The sequence below is a fragment of the Panicum virgatum genome, chromosome 8K (assembly GCF_016808335.1).
Source record: "Panicum virgatum strain AP13 chromosome 8K, P.virgatum_v5, whole genome shotgun sequence".
NCBI lineage: Eukaryota > Viridiplantae > Streptophyta > Magnoliopsida > Poales > Poaceae > Panicum > Panicum virgatum.
The window spans coordinates 43,054,778-43,082,045 of NC_053143.1; the positions used below are offsets into that span (position 1 = coordinate 43,054,778).

At 44.7% G+C, this 27,268-nt stretch overlaps 1 pseudogene across 1 annotated transcript; it reads left to right on the top strand.

Annotated features, from left to right (window-relative positions):
• The first annotated feature begins 461 nt into the window (after nt 1-461).
• LOC120644769 lies at nt 462-26,737 on the top strand (annotated as a pseudogene). Its single transcript, XR_005663953.1, has 20 exons — nt 462-814; nt 1,456-1,712; nt 1,822-1,931; nt 2,017-2,151; nt 2,977-3,208; nt 12,165-12,535; nt 13,090-13,166; nt 13,334-13,487; nt 14,003-14,183; nt 14,945-15,170; nt 16,053-16,485; nt 16,696-16,753; nt 16,876-16,963; nt 17,907-17,978; nt 18,589-18,672; nt 18,783-18,926; nt 19,391-19,463; nt 25,861-25,943; nt 26,042-26,096; nt 26,272-26,737. The product of XR_005663953.1 is annotated as an uncharacterized LOC120644769 (transcript).
• The last annotated feature ends 531 nt before the right edge of the window (nt 26,738-27,268 follow it).

A 27,268-nucleotide genomic window follows, 5' to 3' on the forward strand; every position in this document is an offset into this window, starting at 1 on the left:
GAAAAATACCCAGGTATGGTATAGACAACCCCTAGATTTTTGTTGCAAATTCTCTTTTTTGCTCACAAAAAAGAAAAAAATTTGTTGCAAACTCCCACCTAAGCATAGAGAGATGTTGTTATCATTTTTTTAGAGGAGCCAACAATCACGCCCTGCCCCATCTTTACTAAGAGGAAGGAAAAATGTCACTACTTCCGTTCTAAGTTCGTTTGACTTGTTTGACTTTAAATTTGACCACTCGTTTAATTTAAAAAAATTGTGCAAACACTATCAAATTTAAGTCATTTTTGAAGATTTTATATGAATAAAGTAACCCACAACAAAAGAAGTGATATGTTACATAAATTTTTGAAGGTCAAATTTGAGATTAAAAAAGTTAAAGACTTATAATTTTAAAACGGAGAGATATTATCATTTGTCAGGCGTCTGATTTTTTTTCTTGTTTTCTTTCAGTCGCCGTTATCATCCCCTCCTCCCACCCTCGCCGCCGGCGACTCGCCGATGCCCTTGCCCGTCCCCGGCCGCCGCGGCCTCGTCCACCCTCTCCTCCTCCTCGCGCTCCTCGCGCCACCCCCGCTCTGCGCGGCCGAGTCGGCGACGTGCCTGGCCGTGTACCGGGAGGGCGGCGCGCCGGCGGTGTTCCAGTCCGCGCACTGCCCGCGCTGGACGCTGCCCCCGCCCGGCGCCGGCGAGGGGCATGGCGGAGGGGGCGGGAGCTCCCCGATGGGGTGCCACGTGGCGGCGGACCGTGGCCGCCGGCGGTCCCAGGAGGACCGCGCCATCTGCGCCCTCGGCATCCGCATCCCCTTCGTAGGTACCAGCTCCTGCCCCGCAGCACGAACTGACAAAGTTTCGATTTTTAGTGCTTGAGACCAGCCAGTGACTCTGGAGGATTCCATGAACTGGATTCAATTTGGAATTCTGTGAACTGAACTGAGAATTTCTCGGTTGTCGTTTTAGTCGTTTGAGCCTAGCAATCCTGCAGCACCGCACAGTTATTTGCCATGAGCACCGAGCTGAAATGGTCTTCTACAGCTGTTTTGTTTAGGCTGTTGTTCAGTGTGCTTGTGATTGCGTGATGTTGCTTCACATCGTTTCAGAGAGATTGGTTGTATGGGAAGCGCTGAAGTCCAAACTGGATGCTGATCGCCAGATAGTTAACACCAGGAGTGTACCCGAGGTTTATCATACAAATATAGTCACCATAGCTGGGAGTCGAACTGTCACACCGTGCGTTGTCTGGACTTATTGTGGAGAAATGCACCATAGATTTTATTTCATCAGTCTGAATGAATTGTTCGAACGTCTTATGCTGGCTGTTGTGTGCTCAATTAGTACTAATAGAATCTCGTTTTTTCAAAAGAATTTTAGGTATTCTGGTCCGACACAGTACTCTTTAACATGCACTCTATTTGTTTGTAAGTTGCCTATAGCTAACTTACTGACATAACACAGAGCAGATGAGGATTAAAGAGGTTGATGTGGGAGTGGTTGCCATATTTGATGGTCATAATGGAGCTGAGGCTAGTGAAATGGCTTCCAAGCTTTTTCTGGATTACTTTTTGCTCCATGTTTATTTTCTTCTCGATGGTCTATACTCTATACTCCATGTTGTTCAGAAAATCTACTGGGAAACTGACATATAGGGAAGTTGCTATTTTTAACAATGTATTCAATCTGTACAAGGATGTCCAATCCAACCACAGAGAGGGGTATGTCTTTCTTTGCAGACGTTTTTTTTTTCATATATAGCATGATTTTTTGAATAATTCAAGCATGGTTCCAGGGTAACCGAACTTGCTCACTGATGATAACTTGCAGGTCATGTTGGACATTGCCAGCTATTTTAGACCGATCATTTCACATGGAAATTCTGAAGGAATCATTAACAAGGGCAGTTCATGATATCGACTTAACATTCTCCAAGGAAGGTCTAATGTTTCATCTGCATAGTTCACTTTGTAACACAGCATCACATGCCTGAAAAGGATTCTTCTGTGTGTACAATGCAGGAAGCTTCGCAGAAACATTTTGAGTCTGGTTCAACAGCGACTGTGGTCTTGATAGCTGATGGACAAATTATAGCTGCCAATGTAGGAGATTCAAAAGCTTTTCTGTGCTCAGAAGGACATGATCCACACCGTCGAAATAGTTAGGTTTCTTTCTTCTATTGTTCAAAGTTCAAACATATTCACCTCTGCTAGATTGTTCCTTTTTTTTGGGTGGTTTTCATTCCTTCCCTAGTCGTTCAAGTTAATGGGGTACAGTTAGCCCTTACCTGCATTGAATATCTTTTCGAAAAACGCCTGCATTGAATATCAATCCATTTTTTATGTGGTTTGACTGACATCCTTAGATCCCTGTTTTAATGGTATCTATGTACGTCATAAATCACATGATTTCACTGTGCTCCAGTAGCAACAGGCAAAAAAGATGCACAGGGGTCATGTACAAAGTCAACTGTTGGAAACCACCATAGTAAAGTCATATGATTGACGATTCCTTAGTTATTGTTTAGGCTATTTTTGGAAATTGTGATTTTACCTGCATTCTTTTTCTTGTTTTATCATTGTGACCTTGTTCAAGATTCTCTCCAACACTGCATCATATTCTACCATAAGGCCTTAGGCCACATAACTTTGTTTTACTTTACCAGCTGTACTTGCGCATATTTTGTTGTGAAATGGACTTTATGGTGAATTGCTTAGCTGCCCTCTTTTAATATCTACCTTTCTACTTGTGGTAGAATAGTTTCTGCTTATTTGCTGGATAATAATTGTCTAGGTCACAATCACCAACCACTCAAAACCAATACTGGCTTATAGATGAATTGGAGATCCTGAAAGTAGTATGCTCAAATTTTTTTTCTTTATTTTTAGGGAAGTAGAATTTATCCGAGGTCATGTTTTTTATTTTCACGTACAAGATGTGCCTTAATGCCTTTAAATATTAATATGAACGCTTGCATTGTATCAGGGAAACGGAGAAGAAAGAGAAACTCAATCAATCATGAAGAATTTGCTTTGGTAAATTATGATGGACCACTGTATCATGCAAGGGAGCTGACCAAGGACCACCATCCTGATAGAGAAGATGAGAGAAGTCGTGTGGAGGCTGCTGGTGGTTATGTTGTTGAGTGGGCTGGTGTATACCGTGTTAATGGTGAGCTAGCGCTCTCAAGAGCTATTGGTGACCTTCCTTTCAAAAGGTTAGCAGGCAATCTATTGAGCTTCTCTCCATCTCGGTCTCGCCTGTTTCCCCAGTTTTCTTTTCATGTATTCACATTGTTTTTAAAATAAATTAGTCACAGATCTGCATGCTGCTGTTACTATGTGGCTGGTGGATCTGTAATAGTGGATTGATTAAAAGCTCACAGTTCACTCAGAGCCATCAGGTTTTACAACAACAACAACAACATAGCCTTTTTTCCCAAGCAAGTTGGGGTAGGCTAGAGATGAAACCCGAAAGAAATAAGTTCAAGGTTCAGGCACATTGATAGCTAGTCTCCAAGCGCTCCTATCCAAAGCTATCTCTTTAGAGATATTCCAATCCTTAAGGTCTCTCTTAACCGACTCATCCCAAGTCAGTTTAGGTCTACCTCTACCTCTCTTTACATTATCGACCCGCTCAAGAACCCCATTACGCACCGGCGCCTCAGGAGACCTTCATTGGACATGTCCAAACCATCTCAGCCGATGCTGGGTAAGTTTCTCCTCAATTGGTGCCACCCCGACCCTATCCCGAATAACTTCGTTCCGGACTCTATCCCTCCTTGTGTGCCCGCAAAACCACCGCAACATCCGCATCTCTGCTACACTCAGTTGCTGGACATGTCGCCTTTTTTAGGCCAACATTCAGCACCGTATAACATCGCCGGACGAATTGCTGTCCTATAGAATTTGCCTTTTAGCTTTTGTGGCACCCTCTTGTCACAAAGGATGCCAGAATCTTGCCGCCATTTCAACCAGCCAGCTGAAATTCTATGCCTAACATCTTCATCAATGTCGCCATCCTTTTGTAGCACCGATCCTAAATACCGAAAAGTATCCTTCTGGACCACCACTTGCCCATCTAGACTAACGTCTCCCCCCTCATGCCTAGTCGCGCTGAAATCGCACATCATGTACTCGGTCTTGGTCCTACTAATTCTGAACCCTTTCGACTCTAACGTGCGTCTCCACAGCTCTAACTTTCTATTAACCCCCGCCCTACTCTCGTCAACTAGCATCATATCATCAGCAAAGAGCATACACCAAGGGATCTCACCTTGTATATCCCTTGTGACCTCATCCATCACTAAAGCAAATAAATAAGGGCTCAATGCTGACCCCCTGGTGTAGGCCTATGTTAATAGGAAAGTCAGTGGTGTTGCCATCACATGTCCGGACAAACGTCGTCGCATCCTTGTACATATCCTTAATGAGGGTAATGTACTTAGTTGGGACCTTGTGCTTCTCCAAAGCCCACCACATGACATTTCTCGGTACTTGGTCATATGCCTTCTCAAGGTCAATGAAGACTATGTGCAAGTCCTTCTTCTGCTCCCTATATCTCTCCATTAATTGTCGTATTAAGAAAATCGCCTCCATGGTTGACTTTCCAGGCATGAACCCAAATTGGTTTTGGGTCACACTTGTCACTCTTCTTAGGCGATGCTCGATTACCCTCTCCCAAAGCTTCATCGTATGGCTCATCAGCTTAATCCCACGATAGTTAGTACAATTTTGAATATCGCCCTTGTTTTTGAAGATAGATACTAATATATTTTTCCTCCATTCTTCCGGCATCTTGTTTGACCGAAAAATGAGATTAAAAAGCTTAGTTAACCATACTATTGCTCTATCTCCTAGGCATCTCCACACCTCAATGGGAATACCATCAGGGCTCATCGCTTTACCTCCCTTCATCATCTTCAAAGCCTCCCCGATCTCACAAAACGTCTGTTGGTATCGTCAAAAGAGTCATCTAACTCAAGGGTAGGGCTTTCACTCTCCCCATTAAACAACTTGTCGAAGTACTCTCTCCATCTATCCATGATCTCCTCATCCTTCACTAGCAGTCGATCTGTCCCATCCTTAATGCATTTGATTTGGTTGATGTCCCTTGTCTTCCGCTCGCGGATTCTAGCCATCCTATAAATGTCATTCTCCCCTTCTTTCGTGCCTAACCGCTGATACAGGTCATCATACGCCTTACCCTTTGCTACACTTACAGCTCGCTTTGCAACCCTCTTCGCTAATTTATAGCCCTCGATGTTGGCTGCACTCTTGTCAAGGTGGAGGCGCTTGAAACACTCCTTCTCCTTAATAGCCCTTTGCACCTCGTCGTTCCACCACCAGGTGTCTTCCCTTCCTATTTGCCTCCCCTACTCACGTCAAACACCTCTGAGGCCACCTTCCGAACACATGTTGCCATCTTTAACCACATGTCATCTGCGTCTTCTCCTTCTTCCCAAAGCCCCTCACCTAGCATCCTTTCCTTAAACGCTTGTGCCGCTTCCCCTCTAAGCTTCCACCACTTTGTTCTCATAATCGTGGCATGTTTGTCCTGGTGGACATGTACCCGAAGACGAAAGTCCGCCACCACAAACTTGTGTTGAGGGACAACATACTCCCCAGGTATCACCTTACAATCTAAGCAATCACGTCTATCCTCTCTCCTAGCAAGTATATAGTCGATCTGGCTCGAGTGTTGTCCACTACGAAACGTCACAAGATGGGATTCCCTCTTCTTAAACACGGTATTCGCTATCAACAAGTCGTAGGCTAACGCGAAGTTCAACACATCCTCCCCCTCTTAACTCCTGCTACCATACCCAAAACCCCCGTGCACTCGCTCGAACCCTACATTAGTCGCACCCACATGGCCGTTGAGATCTCCTCCTATGAAGAGTTTCTCGCTGGTAGGCACGGTACTAACCATGCTATCTAGATCTTCCCAGAACTGTATTTTGGTGCTCTCACTAAGGCCTACCTGAGGGGCATAGGCACTGATCACATTCAAAACCGAATCTCCAACTACCAACCGGATTAGGATAATCCGGTCGTCTTGCCTTCTAACCTCTACGACTCCATCCTTAAGGCTCCTATCAATCAAGATGCCTACACCATTTCTACCCGGAGTTGCTCCCGTGTACCAAAGCTTGAAGCCAGTATTCTCAACCTTCTTCACCTTCTGCCCCTTCCATTTAGTCTCCTGAACGCATAGAATATTTACACGCCTCCTAATTGCTGCATCAACTAGCTCTCGCAACTTACCCGTTAGGGACCCTACGTTCCAGCTACCTATATGAATCCTAGTTGGCTCGGCTAACTTCCTTATCCTTCGCACTCGTCGAGGGAAGTGCGAAGACCCTTGCTCATTTTTCACTACACCCGGGCATAGATGTAGCGCACCATTCAGGTGACGACCCGACCCTTGCTCATTTATCATCGTACCCAGGTCACGATACGACGCGCCCTTGGGGGGATGGCGACCCGGCCCTTGCCCATTTATCACCACACCCGGGTTCCGATGTAGCGCGTCGCTAAGAGGGTTACGCCCCAACGAGAAAAAAAATTCTTGTGGGTTTCAAATCCATTATTGTGGCTATTTTTTATGCTGGTTTGCCAAAACCTAACGCAACCCTCCTCCTTTACCCGGGCTTGGGACCGGCTATGCTGAGACGACTCAGGAGGGAGAGAGTCTTCCAGTCAGCATAGGCGGAGTTAGCCATCAGGTTTTAGAGGAAAGCAAAAAATGTGTTAAAACATAAGCAACTATCCCAAGCCACAACTTACACCAGGTTTACCATGACATGTCCAACCAAAAGGAGACCTCTGAACTGACTAGTTAGTACTCGTGTGAGACTTAAACTGAACAAATGACAGATTACACTAAAACCAGTTAATGTGACAGGAAGCATGCCCATGTGCTTCAGTTTCTAATGATCAGCAGGACGGAAGGTGTGTATCAGCACATGGCAGTTTCCCGCAACCCATGCACATCTGCACTACCTCTAATGGGATGAACATGGGCGACATGGTGAGTTGTCAAATAGACAGATGACCCATTGTTCCCTAGTTCATAGCAACTGGTCCAACCCCAATTCCCAACAATACAAGGAAAGCTAACAAAAAAAAATCAGAAACTGAGTTGAGGATGCCAATCACTACTGGCCTCTCAGCCAAGAAGATCAGTGTGGCAGAACCGCCTAAATTATCCCGGCTCAAGTGCGCAGGCCATCACCATAAAGGCAACATTAGCTCAAACTCACTTCAAACGGAATAATTCTGGGTCTGTCGGGTAACGTCCCGATACAACCACCGGTTCTCGGATCGAACAAGCATACCCCGCACGAAGGCGAGTCCAGAGATATTACAACCACAATTTTACAACACAGGCATAGTAATGATTACAAACCAGTTAAAAACTATTATTACAAAACCAACTTAAGTAAAACAGTTATACAAGCCATAACTTTAACTTCAGAGTTTGAAAACAGCGGAAAGAGAACGACGGCTACAACACGTCGCAAAGGTATACCAAGCTAGCCCAAGCAAGGTATCACTCGTCATGGTCATTGCCGGCCGAAGACGTATCCCACTCTACGGACCAGCCAGGAGGCAACGAGCAAGAGTAGGTCAAACTAGCGACCTGGTCCTCAAGACTCATACCTGAAAAAGGGTTTCAACAGCAAGGCTGAGTATTCTAATACTCAGCAAGACTTAACCGTCAATGGGTATAAGTAGCCCACCTTAGCTAGACTATCCAAGGCTTTGTGAGGCTCTGGTTTTCCTTTGCTGAAAAGCAATAAAGAGTAGATCATTACTTTCAAATTTTAGCTTTCAAGATTCTAGTTGATTAACCATTCTATGTAAGCAACTACTATCCAATCATGGTAGAACTCTAAGCAAACATCAAGATTGATCATAATATTGTTGCTCTTATTACTCTGTGTGGCAAAGAGATCAAGCAGTCTCATTTCATCGTGAGAGGCGGACGATTCTGAATCGAAATTCAACCTTGCAAGGGTAAACCTAGCACACACGCTTGAAGCACCGTCGAGTCACTTCAAAGCAACCTTTGGCTTTTCTTTCCGTTTCATGGATCAGTGCCACTCTCCCCGACTATAGGGCTCCCCCTCGTCCCACAGGGCACTTCTCTCGTCCCATAGGGCACTCTATACCTCGTCCCTCATAGTCGTAAAGTACCACTATGAGTTTCCATATCCTTTATCATGTTAATCATTTTATCCCTAAAAGAAAGTGGGAGGTATGTCCACTTGCCGGGCCGAGAAGTTATTAGGCTTACCGCGTACCATATTTACGGCATGTGGCTAGTACATTCAAAAACTTAACCAGCACTACCACACACCGCGACCTTAGCAAGTTCATCAACACAGACGGGGTCTCACATAAAGTCATGATGTCGAACACAACCCCGTCCGTCGTTCTTATATTGATAACAGAAAGTAAACACGCAATTCCTATAAAGCTCGCGAGTGACAGGCAATCACTCGACTTTTACCGGTCCTATAAGCTTAGCAAGTAGTCGAACTCAAGTCTAGTGTTCAGTACATAGGTTCCTAGGATCATGCATCTAGGGTTTCAATTCAAATCCTAAGAACTGTAAATGCACAAGTAAATAATACAGTAAATGATAGTAATTTAAAATATAGGGTATGTCCGGGGCTTGCCTTCGCGGTAGTCGCTAACTATTTCAGCTCTAGGCTCTTCCGAACTTTGGTCCGGGGCTTCAGTTAGTTCAGCAGTGTTTACTTGAGCTTCGAGATCACCTCCGTCAGATTCCGGGATCAGCTCGTACGTCCCGTCAGATAAAGCAGTCGTGTCTATATGTAATGCAAGAATAACATTAAAAACATACATGGGCAATCGTTTATAGAGTAGTAACTCAACAAATCTAACTACACAAGGCATCATGATCAACAGCACAAGCAAGTTATACTAACTTCATAAAATGAGTGGTGGTTGATTCCTATAGTAATTAATTCCATGTTTGCTAATAAACAAACAACTCAGAGCACAAACAGTAATAAATTTATCAAAAATTACCCTAAACAGAACATAAGCAGATTAAGCTACCCTGTAAAAATCATGCCAAGACATGTAGCCATTTAATCACAACAATTCATTCATTCAGACCACCTAGAACAAGCTTGAATTATACAGGTCAAACTAGAGCAAAGCAGAAGCTCAAAATTTAACAGGAGGACTACACAGGGATGAATTAGCTACTGTGAATTATTCATGATTTTATCTACACAGAAATAAATATTAGAAAATAGACAAAACAGACATCAGATTAATAAGATTCATTTTTAACTCCTGTTCTAGTCATGAACCGATGCTCAAACTTTCTGGACAAGCTAAACTACTCAAGAAGAACATGCAGAAATATTTTCAAGATTTATTAAACTATTTACCATAATTAAAGTCTATTAAGCAAGGATTAAATCAAACAAATAGCTACACTAGAGAACTGATCATGAAATTTTTATAACAATACTAGTGTTATAATAACAAACTACCATAAAAGTTTCACTACAAGACATGGCTTAAAACAGTAGTTAAGAAAAAGATAAAATCAACCAATATTTATGCACTAGTAACACAAATCAAATTCTACAGCAAAAACTTGCAACTAAAGCCTAACATATTATGGTTCTACTGCATAGAGCTCTTCCAGAGGATTCCAAAACATCCAAGTTTACATTTTTCTGAATTTCCTACGATTTTCTATGGAATTTCAAAGTTCACTGCAAAAATTACAAAGGAGTCCCTGCTGGCACTATTCATATGAGTCACTGACTATTCAAATACCCCCCTGGCACTTTTGTTCCTTCTAACACGGGGTCCTTGGCCGATGGGGAAGAACAGAGCAAAGGGCACCGGCCATTACCGGTGGCGCAGGTCGCCGGCGGCGAGGGGATCAGGGTGGAAAAGCAAGAGGGGAAACAGGCGCACCTCTAGGTGGCTTCGGGACGGCTTGGGATGGCCTATGGCGGCGGGTCCGCGGGCTCCGGCGGCCGGTGGTGGTCGGAGATGGCGGAGGCGGCGCTCCGGTGGGGTAGAAGTGGCGTGGAGTGGCCAGGAAGCTTCACCTCGACATGAGGGAGCTAGTGGGGTGCTTGATTTGGGCAGAGGAAGGAAGAAGGAGCGGCTCCACGGCGAGCAGGGCGGCGGCGGCGGATGTTCAACGGCGGCGGGGTGTTCCAGTGAAAATTGGGCGAGGGGGATGGGTCGGTGAGCTGCGCGGGCCCACGGTAGAGCTTTCTAGGGGGTCAGCGCAGGCAGATGGGGTCTGCAGTGGCGGTCCCGCGGCAGCGTCGAGCTCGCCGGGGTTGCGGGTGGACGGCGGCGCTGGTTTGGGGAGTCTGGGGAGGGAGCGTGCGAGAGAGCGAGGGGAACGCGTTGTGGAACTTCCAGGGGTGCTGATGCGCGCGATAGATGAGGGTCTGGGGTGCTGCGCTGCTCGGGCCACGGCGGCGGCGAGGTGGCAGCCGCGCGAAGCTTCGGCGGGGGCGTGGCGAAGGGAGGGGAGGTCCAGCGCGAAGGAAGAGGGCGTCGAGGAGCTGGGGCGCGACGCGTGGACGCCAGCGCGAAGCAAAGGCGAAGTTGGAGTTGGCCGGGGGCGACCCAGCGCGGCGGCGGGCGGCGTGGCGCTGTCGGCGGTGAGAGAGAGCAGAGAGGGAAGCTGGGGAAGAAGACAGGGACCTAAACGAAATTTCAAAACTTTCAGGGACCTGAATGTAAACAAGCAATAACTTTTAAAATAGGGCTCAAATGAAAAAGTGCCCAACATGAAAGTTGTTCAATTTTTCAAGATCTACAACTTTGATGTTGTGCAAAAATTTATTTGACCAAAAATTCAAGAGCTAAAATTAAAAACATTGAAGGGATTTTGAATTCCAAGGAATTTTGTCTTTTTCAATGCAAATTCACTTTAAACTTACACTTAAAAACAAATTTTGCTGCCATGCATTAAATGCACTGAATTTTGCAAAAACACCCTCCACAAAAGTTATAATTACACAACCTATTCAACATAACTAAAGAAAGGACCTTGCATAAAATTATAATTACACATATAACCTTTTATAATTAAAAAAAAGATCCTTTTTCAAGCAATTCAAGCACATGATGCATAATTTGGTTCTAATTACCCTAAATTGGCTATTTAAAACCCTGGGCCGTTACAATCAGTGTCTGCTTGCTATCCTGTTCTGGTTTCACATCGCCATGTTATCTACTCTAGTTAAGAGGGAAGATGCTGTCCATTGTGATCTCATTTAAGAGAATATATTTAATTACCTATTAAGCATTTTTTTGTTCTCGAACACGCAGGAGAGCTGCGTGTCTTTGTATTAAGAGAGAAAGAATAGTCCAATTACAAAAATGCACTCCAAACCTTGGACTAGAGAAAGGAGTGCACAGATTAAAAAAAGAACTAAGTTACTGATAAGACCAAGGCAGGACCAGACCAACAAAACCACCCAACTCTCTACCCCTGGACCACTCCCAACTCGAGGTAGAGGGTAGCCAACCCTTTTGCCCCGGCGAACTGCCAAGCGCTTGCTTCATCCTTAAAAGCCTGCACTGCTTGTTGTAAGTTGGGCGCTACCCCATCAAACACACAAGCATTTCTATGTTTCCAAATAATCCATGCCCCAAGGATGCAGAAGGAGTTGAAGCCTTTCCTAAGATGTTTCTGTAGTTTCTTCTCAGCCTTCTTCCACCAATCAGCAAAAGATAAACTTCTGGTGGGTGTTAGATTAGTTAAAGCTAGCTGCCGCAGGATGGCACACCAAAATTGCCTCGCAAAGACACATGAGGTGAGGATGTGTTGGATTGTTTCCTCCTCCTGGTCACAGAGCACACACCGCTCATGATGCTGCAACCCTCTTTTTTGTAAACGGTCTGCTGTCCAGCAGCGATTCCGAACGGCAAGCCACACAAATGTCTTACACTTCCCTGGTGCCCATTATTAAGCATTATAAGTTGTGGCATTACTTGAAAATAGATTAAGTTAACCCTGAGGGCTGAGGCAGAGTGCTAGTCCCATGTTAAGGTGTAATTTCCTCAAATGATGATATAAGAAGCTATTTCTCCATTCAGTAGAGTTCTATGGATTGGCTGAATTGATCCTTCTGATTGTTCTTGCAGGTATGGGGTAATATCTACACCTGAATTGGCAGGGTGGCAGATACTGTCAGAAAATGACACTTTTCTGGTTGCGTCGTCCGATGGGATTTTTGAGAAAATGACTATGCAAGATGTTTGTGACCTCATGCTGAATGCAAAATTGCGTGTTAACCAGGATTTAGGATCATCTGCTATCACACAACATAATTTGGCAGATTATGTAGTTCGTGTTGCTTTGCAGAAAGGCACAAGAGACAATGTCGCTGCTGTGGTTGTTCCATTAGGACCACCTAGTAGCGCTGGTACGACGTTAGAAGATTGGTCTCAGTTTGAACAAAATCTCAAGACATCTATTTCACCATTACAGAATATTCCATACCAACTGAAGCCTGGTATCTCTCACTGATCATTTATTGTATCTGTCAATTTATTGTAATTACTCCTTGGTTTTTTTTGCATTTCTGTATGTAATTGCACTTCTATACACAATTTGGTTTTGACTAGTCACAAAGGACCCTAACAATTTGCTACTGGTGTTCATTTTCTGCATATCAAAGTTTACATAGTAGTCAATTGACTCATTTCCCTATTGTTAACAATATACTGGACAACCTAAATAGGAATGTCAAATCTAACAGGAGAGCAATTGAGACCCCCTTTCTCTCAAATTCTATGTTGTTATCCTCTTCTGTTGCTGCCCTGCTGCATTTTTTCCCCCAATAAATGTTAGTCCTTGCTCCTTGGCTTACCCATCCAACTATGTCACTATACACAGTACACCTTAAGTTGAGTTCAAGTTCTCATCTGAAGTCCTTGTCTTCAGTTTATTTACGTGTATTTTTATGTGGGTAGATGGAGTCTGTTCATCTGTTGTTAGCATGGAGTTATTCAATTGTTCATGAACTCCTTGTACTTGTCTTCACTTACAGTATTTTCATATGGTTAGCAGATGATGACACTAGTTCAGCTGTTATTGACATGGAGTATTTCAGGCGTTCATCAACAAAGTTGCAGAGGTTCTTGGTAATTGAGGAATAAATCTAACTATTCATTGTGAATCTATCTTCATTGCTATTGTGAATCAACTATTCCAGAGGCTATTTCATTGACATATCTTTTTGTTCAGTTTTTTGCTTTTCTTGACAAGTTGGATGGCGCTATTTGAGTTCAGTTGCTTCTTCTGAAATTAGGTTGAAGCAAAACTTAAGACACTCGGTTGTTTCTACTTGTCCGAGAGTCTGGATGAAGATGTGGACTATATATTTAGGGTACCGGAAGCATACCAGCGTGAAGAAGCCCATGACTTCAATCACGTGCCATCTGAGACTGCCTTATATTCTGATGGTTAGTTGTCTGTTTTTATATGCTCATGGATAGATCTTTTCAGCAATAGACCCTTACATCTATTTCTTTTTCCTGTGGGGAATGCTTGTTGGATCATGTAACCTACTTTTCCTGAGACTGCCTTATATTCTGATGGTTAGTTGTCTGTTTTTATATGCTCATGGGTAGACCTTTTCAGCAATAAATCCTTGCATCTATTCCTTTTTCCCTGTGGAGATTAGCTTGTTGGAACGTGTAACCTACTTGTTTGAACAGGTTATCATTGTTTAATTTTTCGCAAAAAAAAATGTTTCATCATCTTCTAAGACTTGAATATATTTCATTTACCAATACTAGAGGGACATCAAGCACCTATCTGGGCACCTTTTGGAAACAGTTAAACAAAGGGTGTCCTTAAACGAATTGGGTGCTTGAGACTTGAGAGGGCTGTGGAGTTCTGATGTGATGCCTGACTTTTTGATTGTGTCTTTATCTTGTTCATGAGTTCAGCTGTTCCCTTCTACATTTGTGTACAGGTAATCTTGAAAAATACAAGGACAGACACTTTTGCTTGTACCTTGGTCATCAAGATGGCGAAATGGGGCGGTGCAATGGTCCTGAAGCAGTGGCAAATTTTTTTGGTTTACTTGACTCCCTTCCTCATAATGGAACCAATTCAAATGGTTCACACTCCTTTGGCAACAAGATAGATTTCAGGTACCATTCCATTTCCCAAGGAAAATTCCAAATACATATTTTGAGGGAAAGTTCGTGGGTAGTTGACCTTTTGTACCTTCTTATCTACATAATTTATACTAAGCTTATCTGAATAGCGCTTAATTATGTTATGAAGTTTAGATTGTTGTTCATTGGTCTTATCACTTAAATTTATGTCCAATGAATATCAATTTTTTTCCATTTTTACCAACCTTGAGCCATCTTGACATTTGTGCGGTTGCATGCTCCAAGTGTAGGAATAATTTCTTGTCAGATGCTATGCAAAACATTAGCTGCTTATCCAAATGAAGGAGCATGTAGGGGGTAAACTGCAAAGCAAATTTTTTTTCTGTAGTCTCATTGTAACATTTATGAAATTACTATCCTTGGGTGAAGTTTTATTGGAATTGTGCGTAGAAGAGATTGTGGTACTATCCGTGGTATTGCAAGGGCTATTGCAATTACCTCGGATAGTACCAATAAGCGCATCCTAAATGGAAGAGCTATTGCAAGGGCTACTTCTTGAAACTTTTATTGGTCTGATGAGTTGTAACTTGTAAGGATGGATGTAGTTGATGTGATCTGTGGGAACCGGAATGGTCCTTTGCAATCACTTTCCCTGAAATATGCATGATGATCTCTGTATGAAGTAGTGAATGAGACTATCAACTACGTTGATTGGAACGTGGTGCAATTTCATAGTAATAGTTCAAGTTTTTATCCACAAAAATGACATTTTCTTTTCTTTTAACAATATTCAGGTACAAGCTTAAGAGGAGATTCGATCGTGGTTCATATGGTGAAGTCTGGTTGGCATTTCACTGGAATTGCTCTGAAGATATAGATTTGCATAAGGACCCTCGACATTTTACCACTATACCTAAATCAGACTCGTATAACTGCACAAGTTCAAACACAATGCTGTCTGATGAAGATCATGTCTCAGAAACAGTAGATGGTGATTTATTCATACTGAAGCGCATAATGGTAAATTAAATTTTTTATGCATCGATGAAATACCTGTCTTTGTGTCATGTAATGTTCCCTGCGCATGCCCCACATCTGCATTAGGGTTAAACAGTAGTAAACTTGAATACTGCCCTTACTGCCCTTACGTCTAGCAGCTCGGAGCCTCATTGTGCATGCAGTAGAGGAGCATTTACCGGCAACCTTTAGGGCAAGCTGTCTTGCTTACTACCTCAGCCCTTGCATGGAAAACTTAAAACTATTGAGTTGCATGCATGCACCAACCAATTTAACCCTAGCTTAAAACAAAAACTACTGTCTCCCGTTACCTTTCAAATATGCTCGTGATCATGGCACACAAGATCTATTTTTCACTGTTACTCATTAACACAGCTCGTGGTGAAGGTGGATTCATTTCTCCATTTGGGAAAGAGCTGTCCCATGACTAGTAAAGAAAACTGACTGAAAAATCACATGAACCCAAAAGGGTACTCAGTGGTATGGTTCAGTCTAGAAACTAGCATTTCAGCTGAAGCTGGGAAAGTGCCCAGAAATCATGTGGACTGTTCCTGTCGAATCATAAAGTTTTATGTGGTTCTACCGTGTTTAGGATTAATTACAATTTATGTTATTTGTGATTCTACTATCTTTTGATGTTCTGAGGTAGATGTGCAACAAACGTAATTATTTATGGATTCTGATTCATTTGACTCATTGGAATGTTCTATACTGGAACCTCTGTTATTTTATGCAATTCTGTTATTCACGAAGCAAACATCTTTCATATTTTTAGCATTCTGTTATTTACAAAGCAAATATGTAAAGATTTTTAAAACAAGTACTGATGCAGTGATGTTAGAAGAGTCTTATTTATCCTATCTTAGACTTGATTCGAAACTGCAGGTGGAGAGAGGAAATGCTGCTTACTTGAGTGGATTGCGGGAGAAATACTTTGGGGAATTATTTTCTAATGCTTCCAGAACTCTTGAAGGTTTGTCAAGGACAGAATCTTCATCGACTATCTTTTCAATGGACATGCCATTGGATCCTGATATCCTTCTAGAAAGGAACATGTCAGTTACTGAAGAACCACTCATGCATGTGGCTAGGTTTATAGAATCTTTTGAATCAGAATCAAGGGAAATTTGGCTTGTCTACCAGAATGAAGGCCGCTCATTATCAAAACTGATATATACAGCTGAAGAGACAAAGTTGGTCACTGGCAACAATAATCAGAGGGTCAGACATTCAAGTTCTACACCCATCAAAGTGGTGGTATTGGTTAAGGACAACAAAAGCTGGGCAAAATCAAATGCAGAACCTCTTACGGCAGCTGGTATGTTTACACTGACTCTGGTTCTCCTGTGAACCAAGTGCTACGCATGCGTTTTAGTCGCTTCTCACTTGAATTGTCTTTTTAGGTTCTTCTAGATTGAAGCTATCATCAATAGTCTAAAAATAAAAAGAGCAACAGTAGTTCTGCAAGTTGCTTACTTCTTATTGTTAATTTTGCATATTACTTATGTTCAATTTTTCTCTTTTCTAGCTGATGGGACTGAAGGCTTGTCATGATCGTAATATCACTCACAGGGATATCAAACCTGGTACAAAAATGGCATTGTTGCGTTTTATTTCCTTATTTTCTGTCCTTCTTTAATTCTTTTCTTCTCTAGACAATTTCCATTAACTAGTCATGCTGACATTGCTTATTTTTTCGCGATGTAAGAGAACATGATCATTTGCTTTGAGGATGTGGATACTGGAAAGTGTCTAAGAGAGGTTCCATCTGAAGCAAAGCAAAATAAGCTGAACATGTAAGATTAAAGATATTTCTATACTTGCATAGTTACATATTCTCTTTTTACAATAAGTAGTTAGCTGCTGAAATATTGGTAATGTTGTGTAGCTGACTTTTGTGGGTGAGGCACTTCTGCAGCTGCAGGGCCAATTAGCCCCCACAGAATGTTGCAAAGAACCCTATATCAAGTTTCTAAGATCAATGGAAAATTGGAAATTCGTATAATAATTGATCCCATGGTATTTCAGTCTAGCACCGCCTCTTATGGACTCTGAGGAGTAACACGCACTGTAGCAGTAGGATTATGTCAGATTCTTACCTTCTAAAATAAGGATATCTATTGCCTTAATAAATTGTTAGTTTCCTAAGATAGGGTTGGTGAATTGGTGTCTTCCCAATAAGTTAGGAAGCTTACTGATTCAGTTAGAAATTTAGACATATGGTTTGTTAGGAAAGCAGAGATTGTATTCTCAAGTGTCAAGTTACTACAGGACACAAGTCACCCTTATAAAAAGGGACCTATTCTCGATAAAGTCTGGTCCTTGGGCTGTATCCCCCATCAATTCGCATCACTGCACTGTTTAGATATTTCAAATACTTAAGCAAATTATTTGAGAAATTGAAACTTCATCCTAGGTCAATTTAAACCATAATATCTGAAATATAAAATGAATTGGAATTCACAGATTTTTAAATTGATTTTTGGCTTTTTCGTCTTTCTTGGATCTCAGTATCTCGATTATTCAATTGTGGGTAATATTTTGTTTATCGTTTATGTTAATCTTCATTGAGTAGCAAAATGATAAGACGGCCAAATAGAGATTAGAGCAATTAGATGGTACATGTCTTCGCATTGTTCCTGTTTTGGTGAATTGGGATTGTCGCCTTTGCCTGTCTTCAAATTGTAAGAAGAATGCTGGATTCTTCTGTTACTAATGAAGCACAACCTTTGTATACAGGCGTCTGATTGACTTCGGCAGCGCTATTGATGATTACACACTGAAACATCTTTATGGTTCAGGGCCTACTCAGTGTGTAATAATTTTCCTTTCTTTCCCTTCATATTTGGTTGGAGCATAAAATTAGGATCTTGATTTGAATTATATAATTATGTGATTTAGGATCAAGAGTAATTATAGGGTCTCTTATCTGAATTTCTTAATAAGTTCAATTGCTCATTATTTAGATTTTTTGAAGTCTTTTCATTGTCTTATTCATCTACCGCATTCGCACTCATCCCAGTGGTCCATTGTAAAGTAGGTCTTTCCTTTGCCAACACGAGTGGTTTCTTCCCTGATGGGTTTTATACCTCTGCATGGCCAAGGACTAAATCCTGTTCAAGTGCTTGGAATCATATTTGCCTGTTATTTTTATTGTCTAACATGTGGTATATGTAGAGGAGATTTAGGAGGACAGGGATGTTTTATGTATAGCCAAAGGGCGGGTACAAATGATAGTACAGGATTACAGGGAATAAATGTAATGAATGCCTATACAAATCCTAATAGTATAGAAGAAAGCTTTCCTCACAAAAATTCCATTCCATGTGCTTGTTCTTGACCAAGACTTAGACTTCGGTTGCATGGTACTACTTCAACTTGGTTTGATCCATTCTAATCAAATCCTGTAATACAACTCCAGATCTGAACAGACTTTTGAGTACACTCCTCCAGAGGCACTCCTTAATTCAAACTGGTTTCAAGGATCAAAAAGTGCAAGACTTAAGTATGTCTCTTTTATCAACTTCTTTTGCTTTACAAATGGTAGTATGTGCCAGTATGTTTGGCATACAGCTGCACTGCAACTGACTGAAATTTTCACTTAACTATTTACAGGTATGATATCTGGAGTGTTGGAGTTGTCATGCTAGAATTGATAGTGGGTTCTCCCCATGTTTTCCAGATAAGCGATCGGACACGTGTTTTAATGGATCAGCGTCTTGAAGGGTGGAGTGAACAAACAAAGGAGCTTGCATACAAGTGAGACAATGTTTTCAATATCTGTGTCGAATCTGTATTGCCAAAGATGATAGAGTCTGCAGTTCTTCTGCTTCTCTTGTCAAGCCCAAGGACATCACAGATATTTCAGACTTGATGGATTAATATAAACTGCATATTTCCTGCATGGTTCTTGGGTTATCCCAAAAGATTAGTACAGACAAAAACCATATAAAGGCCATGCCTTCTTTTCTAGGCAAGAAAATAAATTGATGACATATCATTACTGCAAAGTTAACCCACTGAATGAAAACTCTTAAACTGTTATATTCTTATTGTATATAGGCAGCGCATTGATGTTTCACTTTGTTGATATGCCACATTGACATAATGCATTATCTGATTTTGGTCCCTCTCAAACCATCAGTGTAGTGGTAGAACCATGAATAATCGTCTTCTCGAGTCAAAATGATTGGCATAACATTCCTTTTCTGTTCTGATGTTAGGTTGAGGTCATACATGGAGTTGTGTATTTTAGTCCCAGGGATTTCAACACATGGCAGTGGAAGCTCAGAACAGGTCAGTACAGAAACCCCATTATCTGCTAATCAACCTTTAGTTGAACTGATATGATCCTGTACAGCCTCTATGCTTCTTTTAAAAAAATGGGAAATAAATGAGCAAATTGTTGCCTTGTTTCATGTAAAGTGCTCCGATACTCTTGTTTATAAAGGCTGCACAAATCCTGAAGCAAACTTATGTTATGGCAAGTGGGCCGGCCACCTGGCCCAGGCCCATGAGTACTGTAGCACGTGAACAGTACACGCAGTTAGGGTTATCTATTATTTGGATTAGATCTGTTAGCAGGCGCCTTATATCTATTAAAGGCTGCCATGAGTCCTAGGGTTAGGTAAGCAGAAAATAGATCAAAGAAGCAGTTCAGAGCCTCCAAAGGGAGGGCGAGTTAGCTGATCTATCCTGCTATTCTAGTATCGATAATCAGTCCACATCAACTACAGTGTTGCTGTCGGCGGCTTCATCTCCCTCTGTTGCCGAGATCCTCGCCAAGCTCGACTCCATTTGCGCATCCTCACCGGATCCCACTACGGCCACAACGACAGGGGTGGCTGCCGCTGCATCACCCCTGACGCCGACGCCTCCCACGCCGGCGCCTGTGGACCTGCTGGTGCCATTTCCTCCACCGCCGCAGGCGACGCCAGCAGCCCTGCCAGCACCTTCCCCTCCGCCGCAACCACCGGTGACACATGCTGCCCCACCGCCGTCTTCGCCCCCTTCAGTGGTACTTCCGCCGTCCACGCCGCTCGCCGTGCCCCGCAGGGTCATGGGGCCCACGCTTGCACCGCGCGCGTCCTCGCCTTCGGGTTACGCTGTGCCGCCGGCATCGCCTCCTGGACCGCCGCCGCCCATGCCTTCTCCACCTGCACCGGTGGCGCCCACACCATCAGCGCCAGCCCCATCTCCACCGGGAGCCCTGACGGTGATGCCTCTGCCGTTGCCCGCGACATCGACACCGACGCCATCGCCGCCAGCGATCCCCGCGCCGTCGACTCCCACACCATCTCCGCCAGCGACCCCTGCACCACGGACGCCGTTACCGCCGTCCCCTGCTGCTCCACCGGTGGCGCCAGGAGGTCCGCCGGCGTCGATTCGCTCGGGGAGCAGCAGCCCCTGCCCGTCATGGATCCGTCGCCGCCACTCCGCCCGCCGCGCCACCCAACCGCGGCTGTTCGTCCCATCCGCGGCCGCCCGCACGCCGTTCGCGCTCCTCCGTCGGTGGCTACACGCACGCTGTCCGCGTGCTTCCGCCCATACGCGGCCGCCTATGTGTCCGCGCGCGCCTTCGGGCGTCCGCGGCCGTCCGTCCACCTGCTGCCGCCCGTCGGCTGCTCTCCAGCGCTACGTGCGGCCTCGGCTCCGGCGTCTTCGGCGCCTGCCGCGGCCCCGGCGACCCCGTCCGCGCAAATGCCTACGGCCGTGTCCATCAGGTGCCCCGTCTTCCGTGGGCCGCCCGACGGCCATGGCTGCCCATACTCCAAGCGCGGCTGGGACCTCACCCTTCGCGCCAGGCGCCTCGCCCGGCGTGGCTGCCTTACAGCCTAGCCTGGCCACTTGTAAGGATCACCGGGGTGTCCGACTCTAGAGGGGGAGGGGTGAATAGGGTTGCTAATCGCTTTCTATCTTAGGACTCAAATCTATTTGCATGAGATAAACCTAACACGTCCTACACATGCTAGTTATGGCTAAGGTTTATCTATGCTACTCTCTACTTACCCCTAAAAGACTTGCAACCTATAGCCAATCCTAATCAAACTAACTAGGAAAGTAAAGACACGCAAGATAGAGTAAATGCGGAAACGTAATACGGTAAGTAAAGAGGTAAGGGAGAGAATATGCAAACTCCCGTGAAAACACCAAAACACATGATTTAACGTGATTCGGTTTGGACACCAAGTCCCTCCCTACGTCCACGGCCACTTGCCCAACAAGAACAAGTGTGATGCCAAATCTCTTCGCTTGATCACCGTCTTGCGTTCGCAACCAAGGCTTCCGGCAAGCAAAGGCTAAATGGCGCCAAGTCACCAAGACAAGGCCACCGCCACCGTCTCTCTCAAAGCGTCACCAACGGCACCGCCTTCACTATTGGAGCTTCTCACCAAGAAGGGTCTTCTTCCTCACACAAAGTGTCGTTGCCGCTCCACACCAAGTCGGAGGGTCACACGACGAGTACACGGTTGCTTGCTGCAGCAAGACTTTGCTCAAGGGAGCTTTCGCAAGAACTAATCCCTATACAAGTGCACAAAGCACTCTCTCAAAGTTTCTCACAAGCTAGATATGACACTAAGCTTTGCTAGGATGGTTGGAGATGTTAGTTTGCTTGGGCAACACTTCCTTCAACTTTTCTGGCGTCCAACCATGTGCAGCAACCGGCCTTGGGGGGTATATATAGCCCACACACCCCAAAAGAGCCGTTGGAAAAGTGGCTGACAAAAAGCGCTATCACCGGTTAAACCGGTGATCCACTTTGTGTCATCACCGGTTTAACCGGTGAGCACCTTTTTCCAACTAGCCGTTATACTTCAACGGCTACCTTAATCAACCGACGCAATCAACCGGTGAATGCATCTTCATCGCCGGTTTAACCGGTGCATGTAACTGTCCCAGAGTTCCCGAAAACCAACTCTCTGGACAACTACACCGACGTAATTGACCGGTGTATCATCGGTTCAACCGATGTATGCATTTCCCTTGGTCTTCTTCTGCGGAACCACCGTAGGTGCGGCCCTTCGGGCCTAGCTACGCCTATCTTCTCTTTGTCATCACTTGAACCTAAAAGCCTGAGAATGGTCATCTTAACAATCATATTAGTCCAAGTGTTGTGTTGTCTATATCAATCACCAAAACATTATATTGAAATATGGCATGAGAGGCCATTTTCGCTACACCCCTCCGCAGCCGGCTCTGTCACCACCCCCGGCCGTGTGGACGCCATGGTCGCACGGACGCGAGCAAGCGCGTCGACATGGGAGGGCACCCAAGGCACGTTGGGGTGCTTCATCCTCCGCCTGCAGCTCGTCCAAGCCTTCAATCGTGCCAAACGCTGCTCCTCGTCGTCATCCACTTGTACCCAGAGCCACTTGCCGTCGGTCTCCAGACGCCGGACTTCCTATTGCCGACGCCAGTCCTATCCAACCGGAGCTTGCTTATTGGGTGGTTAGGCGTCATCCGCCTCGTGGACTAGGCTGCCTTGGCCTTTTTCAATTTCCACGTTGGGCCGGACCAGCTGAGCCACGATGTATCGTGTGCTTTTCCTTGCAGCAGGACGTCTTCCTTCTCCATATGGCATCGTGGGCACCTTCAAGCTGGGCTGCACATTACTTCAGGCAGCAAGGCTCCATCTGTCGCCTTCAGAATCTCATGTTTCCCAGCTCGAGGACGAGTTGTCTTCGAGGGGTGGAGAAGTGTTATGGCAAGTGGGCCGGCCACCTGGCCCAGGCCCATGAGTACTGTAGCACGTGAACAGTACACACAGTTAGGGTTATCTATTATTTGGATTAGATCTGTTAGCAAGCGCCTTATGTCTATAAAAGGCTGCCATGAGTCCTAGGGTTAGGTAAGCAGAAAATAGATCAAAGAAGCAACTCAGAGCCTCCAAAGGGAGGGTGAGTTAGCCGATCTATCCTGCTATTCTAGTATCGATAATCAGTCCACATCAACTTAATTGATTAAGCAATTTTGTTAAATATTTTAATGTTCAGTATCTACCCGGGCCTGGCTATTCCAACCCTAGCCCAGGCAAGGTCATCCAAACTGATGCGAGCGTCAGCAGATTCCGGCAACATTGGCCTTTCGGCCTGCTCCGGGCATATGCACATCACCATATCTATGGATTCATGATTATTTTGTCTAATTGGGTCCTGCGGCTAATCTCTCTGAAATCTGTATCCCACCCCACACTCCGCAGTTGTCAGCACATTTGCGCAGGGGTGTGAAGGAAGGCATCACAGGCATGGCAAGCCGTAGCTGCAGGGTGGGACTGTGCCGCTGTTGCCCTTGTTGCATGGCAAACTCTCACGTGAATTTTTCCTTAGTGCTACTGTCCATTGCAACTTGTGAAGATGAGGAATCATCTGGTCTTTCATAAAAAGGCATGCTAAATGATGTGTAGTGGTACTTCCAATCAACATTTAGTGATACAAAGTTTCACATGTAAAATAATATGATTTGCATACGGAGATCTGCTAGGTACCATCACAATAAGCTACATTATCTCTAGGTGCTTTGAATGTTCTGGACTCAAACTTTTTAACACAATTTTAGTTCATAGGACTCTAACATGTAAACGTGTATAAGAAATGGGCACTGCTAGCATACATCGTTACACTGAACGGTATCCCAGGAAGGCAGGAAACATTGCATTTGTGTCATTATTGTTACATTTATATGTCCCATTGTATAAGGGGGTTTTGTGCATATTTGCTAATACCTGTACATGTATATATTTGGGCCTAGAGCCCTCATATTGAATACAAGTGCTATTCATTGTTACGGTTGGAGAAGGAAGAGTATGAGTGAACTCTGTGTGTGTATTAAGAGAGGCCCTTTGGGCAATATATAGAATACATAGGAGACACACCCCAAACCCTAGAATAGAGGAAAAGACTATACTACCCTTGACTATTATACTCTTAACACCCCCTCTCAAATGCAACGTGAATGCAATGACGTTGCATTTGGAGAGTTGATACTAAGCACTAAACTCAACAAAAAGAAAAAGATACATCCAAAGTCCAAAATCAAAGATGTCGTCGAAGCGTGCAACTCTTGAACATGTCGATGTAGAAAAGGATCTCCTCCACAAGAGGGTGTCGCCTTCACAACCGTACTTCAGCGAATAGCTCGAATCTTCACAAACTAGTACATCAACTCCTCAAACACGAGCTTTGCTTTGGAGACTTTGAACTTGACAAGATTAGTGATGTGTCAAACCAGCCAAACTGAGAAGGCAAAGAGATCACTGCTGCAAGACGGCAAGCAGGAGGATGACATGATGATGACGACAAATAAACGGCCATTGATCATGATGTGGAGCAAAACGGCTCCAAAAGGGACCAAGAGGGCAAAGGTCGCACCAACAACGATGATGTGATTAGCTAAATCGACGGGACTCAGCTAACCATAAAATAAAAAGAAGATATTGGCTGACTGACAATGAAATTGTGGACATGCACGGCTTTGACGAACTGAATGAATGTATGTGGACTTGGATCGACACTGACTTGGATGAATACAGCAGCAATTGTAGCAATATGGCAGCAGCAGGACAAAATCTGATGATGGATGCAAGCAGACAGACAAGCAACAAGCAAAATGGGACTATGGATGGACTTATACGAAGCAGCAGCAAGCAATACACAAAAGCAGATAATGGATAGGAGCAGCCTAGCAGCAGATAGCAGGGACTAGAAGCAAATGAAAGCAACGGCAGATGCCGTGCAAGTGCAGGCCCAAAACAGCATCACCTTGGCCCAAATATGGGAGCCCCAAATGCAGCACCACGAGCTGCAGAAGTGCAGAACAGAACACGCAGCAGGGCGACGGCCTCTGCTGCCTCAATCCCAGCGGGCAGGAGAGCAACGACGACACGACGAGGACAGGCGGACGGACGACGGGGAGTCAGTGAAGGTGGCGACGACGGGCAGCAACTGCAGCACCCCCCCTTCCCGCGGCGCAGACGGCGGACGCGCGCGCGGACGGGAGGCGGACAGCGGCGCTGGACGGCCTCCGCGACGGGCGGAGGGGCAGGGACGGACGCCGGGACGGGCGGGGACGGCCGGATCCGCGACGACGGCAGCTGGACAGGTGGCCGGCGGCTCCGCAACGGGCGGATCTGCGACGGCAGAGGCCTCTGCGACGGGCGGACGGCTGGCTCCGCGGCCGGCGGAGATGAGGACGACGGCGCGGATGAGCGCAGACGGGGAGGACGGCGGGGAGAAGCCACGACGGCGACCAGTGGACGGAGGAGGACCGCGATGGCCAGGACGGGGGCGCCGGAAAGGAAAAAAAAAAGGTATTGCTGCTCTCTACTGCTGCGACTCGATCTACGGGTTTGGGGCTAATGGAGATCTCGTCCCCGGGAGGGAAGATCGATCCTCCCGGGGACGGTACAGCGGAGATGAATGAGGGTGGCGAACCGGATCGAAACCTAAAGCTCTGATTCCATGTTACGATTGGAGAAGGAATAGTATGAGTGAACTCTGTGTGTGTATTAAGAGAGGCCCTTTGGGCAATATATAGAATACATAGGAGACACACCCCAAACTCTAGAATAGAGGAAAAGACTATACTACCCTTGACTATTATACTCTAACATTCATAACAATTATTAGTTACTATAGCTGAAACTCCCAGGAGGTCACACGCTAACTGATGATGGCATTCTTTTACTCTATTTAAGGGTCAATTTGGGTTAGCTTCGTGGAAATGCTCTGAAGAATCATTTGCACATCAAGTGAAGATCAGAGATCCTCTTAAAATGGGGTGCGCTTTTTTCTCTTGCCCACATTTTTTATCATCCCAGAATATTTAGACTACCGTTTTCTTATCTAAGTAGTCCAAATGTTGCTAATGTCTTCCAGCTTTCCTAATTTATGGGCATTGCGACTTGCACGCCAGCTACTGGTGTGGCATCCTGTAAGTTTCTTGAAACCCACTCTGTGCAATTCTTTTAAACAGATTTGCGATTAGAAAGATAATGGTAGCTACATAGGAGACTAGTGGCTTCTTGACATGGTGCTCAGTCTAAGTTATTATTTTGTTACCTTTTCCTTGATGTGATCTTTTTCCATCAACACCTATATTTTTGCAGGAGGACCGCCTCAGTGTCGATGAAGCACTAAATCATCCTTATTTCCTGGAACCACCAGAATGCTGAGGCGATGAAAATAACTAACCAGCCAGTGAATCCCTAACACAGGTGGGATCATCCATTCGGTGCGTCTGATCAGCAAAATATGTGAAATATTTGTAGATATCAGCCTGATTGTGCCATCTGGCGTTGTAAAACTTTGATATGAAACAGAGCATAGGAGCATATGTGAAAACACGTGTATAACCAGCAACGTAGATAGATGTAGTCATATAGAGTTGCAAAGGAAGAGAAGCGGTTGTGTGAGTAGCTGCTAGAGTACCAACCAAAAATGCCCTTTGGTAATTGAGGCCAGATATAAGATCAGTTGAATCTAGTGATGCTACAAATAGTATTATGATGCTACTCGATCTCATCTGCTGAATTCAAAGTGAAAAAAGGGTTCTTTGCTGGGTCACAGCTTATATATTGCATTAGAACCAAAAAAATGATTGTATTTTTTGAAACCTGAGAAACATGTGAGACAATGAAAGCCAGTTCAGCCTTGCCAGCAATCAATGGCAACGGAAGCAGGTCAAGTTCTGAGAGTCCATCCTAGGACCTAGGATCACACCCTCATTGCAGACAACACGAGCCCATCCAATTAAAGTTGATCGATCTTCTCCCACTGCTGACAGGCTCTATCGTCAGCAACCGAGCTATTCATCATGCAGTGGGTTCCGTCGGGAAATGATTGATGGCGAACACTGCAAGAAATGCAGCGGCACTGAAGGGAATTAGGTTCACCTTCAGCTGGTCAGGCTGAAGCAGCAAGAGGAGATTCAGGCAGATGAGTTCTGCTCAGCGTCCTCGTTCAGTCATAGCTGTGACTAGGCTCCAAGGGGTCAGCCGGAATCTGCATATACAGTATGAATCCTATACGTTCAGACCATGAACTGCTTCCTGGTTCCTAATCTGGGAACAACAGCCTGCAAGTGCACTACAACATATCTCAGTT